The sequence below is a fragment of the Bombus affinis genome, chromosome 9 (genome assembly GCF_024516045.1).
Source record: "Bombus affinis isolate iyBomAffi1 chromosome 9, iyBomAffi1.2, whole genome shotgun sequence".
NCBI lineage: Eukaryota > Metazoa > Arthropoda > Insecta > Hymenoptera > Apidae > Bombus > Bombus affinis.
Window position 1 is genome coordinate 1,234,258 of NC_066352.1, and position 4,705 is coordinate 1,238,962.

At 37.6% G+C, this 4,705-nt stretch overlaps 1 long non-coding RNA gene across 2 annotated transcripts; it reads left to right on the forward strand.

Moving 5' to 3' along the window:
- LOC126919981 (uncharacterized) lies at positions 1-4,705 on the forward strand. Of its 2 annotated transcripts, none has more exons than XR_007711854.1 (2): positions 1-4,328; positions 4,444-4,705. It is a non-coding gene; the product is annotated as an uncharacterized LOC126919981 (long non-coding RNA). The 2 variants fall into 2 exon arrangements; XR_007711853.1 differs by having other exon boundaries at positions 1-4,317.

A 4,705-nucleotide genomic window follows, 5' to 3' on the forward strand; every position in this document is an offset into this window, starting at 1 on the left:
CAGACCTTATAAAGGACATAACCTAGCAAACACGAGGATGGTACCTCGCTGGGGGTAGCCACCAACATGCTAATTTAATTGTTAAAAAATTCCACCAAATGTCCAAATTGGACAAATTGTGAATTTCAAAAAATAAATAAAAAAAAAAAACGAATCTGCTTATCTCGTGTCCTTAGACACACCCATCGCCAGTTTTCCTCCGCTGCATCATCGTCACGGAAGTTTGAGTTGCTTTACGTTTTTTGGTCCGTCAACATTTTAACTTGCGATCAATCTTTGTACACGCGATACACTCGCAGACTTGTCGTATTCGAAGTTGTTCGAAATAAAGTACATGTTTTAATTTATTAACTAGGTGTTAACATCGGTTCAACCACCTTTATTATCCTAACCGAAATAGGGGATCGATCATTTCGTGGCGTCGATTATCAAATCGTAACGGGAATTTACGACTCTCGTTAGCGCGCTTCTTCGCAATCGCGTCTCTCTGCGAACAGTCGAACAGTCATGCTGCTGATGAAATCCTATTGATGCGATTGCGATGAAAAGGTAGGTTCGACGCGTGAACAATCTCGATTCAACAGTATTTAACCGAATCGCTTTGCATACAAACGGCTTTGCTTTAAATGCGATCTATTTAGGGAGGCGAAGCTCGAGACCTTGCTATTTGTAGAACGATCGACGGCACGCCGCGTCGCACCGCGCTGTTCCGAAACGACCATGGTGGAAGAACTCGTTGAACTCCGAATGCGGTTGACGAGTTCAGAAGCACAGGTAGAACGCGGTTCGGAAAAGAATTCAGGTCGATGGACTTTCTGGCTGGTACGGAATAGGGTCGCCGATCAATACGTTTGTACGGCGATACTATTTCTAACTCGTTGTGAATTATTCTTAGAACGCAACTCCTCTCACGTTGATTCGTTAACATGCAACATGGCTGGGAAATTCATGAACCGCGATCGACTTCTCTTCGCACACGAGAAGACTCACGCGATCAAGCCAGGTCATCGGCTCAAAAAAATTACACTTTTTTAAACTTTACTCGCGGCAACAATTGTTTTTTTCTTATGGTTTTTCTTCTGCTTAATCTTTTCAACTCGTTATCTACATACGTGTGAGCATGAACGCTCGAAATAATTGATCGTTATACAAAGGCAAGATAACGCGATATCGTTTGGATAATTGTTTCCTAAACCTTGCGTTTCTCTGATTAACTGATTCCTAGACCTCGCGTTCTTCCGAGTAACCGTCATACGATAGATTTGCACGAATTTCCAATCCGATCGATCGAGAAATGCCTTGTGATTAATCGTACAATCATTCACGAGATAAGGAAGCAGTGCAAATAAAGGCCTGTTTTAAAAAGTTGCCGAAGCGTTGCAAGTTCCTCTTAAACCTAATCTGATAGGCGATTGTCTATAGACAATCTGGACATCGTACATACGTTCGTTTCTCCGCAGATTTTTCGCGGACAACATTATTCCATTGATTGGCTGCTAACAATTGTCTGTCAGTTTGGACTAGGCTGTACACGTATATATTTACAAGTATCGATTTTATGCTTAAGTTTAAAGAAATCCTCGATCGAGCAAGGAGCCTCTAGTGTAAATATCTCAATTTGACATTCTATCTAATATGTTTCGTATATTATATTGTATTCTGGTAACATAACGCGATTCAGATTACAATAATATAGGATTTATTTATTCAGAAATATTAGAAATTAGGGTTTCCAATGATTTCTATCCTACATGATAAGTTTAGCGATAGATGGATCTATATTTACAATGGATTAAACAGGAAACGATGGTTATTTAACGTGAACTAAATACAGTAATGTGCTATAGAGACAACTAAATGAATAATTCACAACTCATAACTAATAATTTACGACTCATTACTCAGAAAATCTCTCTCGACTCAACTCTCGACTCCTTACAACTCGACTCTCCCTTAAGCATCCCTTTGTCATTTTTCATAGCCCTACCACATAGGTGTTCCGCAACTGTGCATGGTCATGGTCACGTAGGCCTTTTTTCGTAGGCCTAACTATTCGACTGAAGGACCGACGATACATTGGTCGCACGGCTTATTGAAGTTTCCAGACCTTTTTGGTCCGACAAAACTTAGGCTTTCTCGCAACATTGTGTATAGTTCACACGATATTTCTTAGGCAGCCTGTCCACGATACTACAATAGTTCAGAGCGATACAAAAAATATAGCTTCCCTATACTGCAGGCTAATTTTCTTTTTTTTTTTTTTTCTTTACGACACATCGTAGATAAATCCAAACAACTTAAATTAAAAGTAAAAAATTCTACTGGCTCATTGGCAGACGTTCCAACTTAAGCGTGCAGAGTAAAATAATGCTATATAAAGCCACCACGCCAGAATAATTTACTTATAATTCTCAATGAGAATTGATTGTAAAATTCTTCCAAATAAAAAAAAAATTTGTAAAGCCATATTAAAACCTGTTTGGACCTATGGGATCCAACTATGGGGATTCCAATCAAAAACTCTAAGATTCTTAATAGGTGCACCTTGGTATGTTGCCAACGAAACAATACATCGCGACCTTAAGATATCTACAGTTAAAGAAGAAATATCCAAGTTCAGTAATAGATATAACATAAGAGTTAACAACCACCAAAACCCATTAGTTACTCAATTACTTTTTTTTTATTTAGTAGACTTTTCACAATCAATTCTCATTAAGAATTATAAGTAAATTATTTTGGCGTGGTACTATAACTTGGATTATAAGAGTTTATAGTATGTTTGATTCTAATTGAATTTAATGCTTAAATCTAAATTCTATTGTCTTTTTAGTCTGCGGATCTGATCCGTCGTGTCAAGTAATTGGGTAACTAATGGGTTTTGGTGGTTGTTAACTCCTGTATTATATCTGTTACTGAATTTGGATATTTCTTCTTTAACTGTGGGTATCTACTCAATTACTTGACACGACGCTAAAGGCTAAAAAGACATTACCCTCCAGATTTAAACATTAGATTCAGCTAGAATCACTTATTATTCACGTTATAGTACCACGCCAAAATAATTTACTCATAATTTTCAATGACAATTGATTGTAAAATACATACAAATAAACAAAATTTTTCTTTAATTTTTTCTCGCATTGGAACGTCGCTATCTGTCATCCTCTGTTACAATTCGTAACATTGTTAAATCAAACTATATATATTCGATGTACTTCAGGTTATCGGAAAGCTTCCCCGGCGTTTCGCTATTTATCGCGATGAGGAAGTGTCATTTGTACCTACTAAAACGGCACGACTTGTTTCTGAACTTATCGACATAGTTGGTAATAACACAGACGAATACCTTCAGTTATTAATAATAACGATCGTTTACCGACAAACGTCACTGCACGATAATACATCAACATAATATCGCTTCGATGTACTAATGTATATATATACTTTTTTCATAATAAATCGAATTAAACGTTACGCAATTCGTCATCTGTCCTCTTAATTCCCACAATGTATATATATATATATATGTACTTTTTTTCATAGCAAATCGAATTAAATGTTATGCAATGCGTCATCTGTCTTTTTAATTCCCACAATGTTTAATTAGTCATCGCACATGAATCTTAGTATCTACGATATAGTACTAATAAGTAGGATATACGTACCTACAGCCAAAATTATTAGCAGAAAGGTAAGTAAAGTTGGCACATAGCAGACTAGAGTGCTCAATTTCAAAGAGGTTGACACAGATTTCTGTGAATTACTGGATACAAACGTGTGTCTATAGGGATGCAGGTAACGTTAGGGCTAAAAGGTTATTTTACCGTTGGAGAATTAATTACATTATAATCTCGGAGGAGGAAGTTTCACGATTTCACGCACGGTGAACGTGAATTGTGTATGAGTACGCTCGATCGACATAGCGTCTGTACTTATATGTCAACCAGCCTACCTTGTTATTTTCGGCGTAATAGCGACGTAGGTCGTCGCAGCGAGCGGCGCCTAGGGGTGCCGTGACGCGCCGTCTCGACACCCACGTGAACATTTTTGCAAGCACGCTGTCACGATCACTGCCAAAGCATGCAGTTGTGATACACACGATAAACATGAGCATTGGCATACCTATAGGCGAACATTGTAATACCTAGAAACCTCCCACCGTAAAAGCGACCGGATGTATAAAAGAGCCAGGCTACGGATGAAAGAATAGAAGGAGTTTAAAAGCGAATCAGTGCGTACTGTCATTCTGGCCGAATTTCTAACAAGTCTTTCGTTGTATACTTCGTATATTTCTGCGAAAAGACAAGACTTATTGTTAGTACAAGGTGTAACGCGCAGTTCGAATAAAATAAAAGAAAATAGCGAAGCAGAGATTTAGTTTATTATTTCTCATTTATTTTCAACGTTAACGTTTTAACATACAACCTTTTTCCGCTACAGATTTAGTGCGTATAGCACCGGCAGTTCCTTATCATTTATCTTTGTGATTAAACACTGACAACGTTCACGTACTTACGTAGCTACAGCGATTCCGCCCCATGAAAGATCGATTTTTTTTGTCGGATCGCCGTTTCTTGCCTCGATTCGGACATCATTACACCGCAAATCAATTACACCAGTTATTAATGTAATGCAAAATATTTGCAGTCTTTTACTGGCGATATAACCTTCCATAATAAAAAAGTATATTAATTCATTTTTA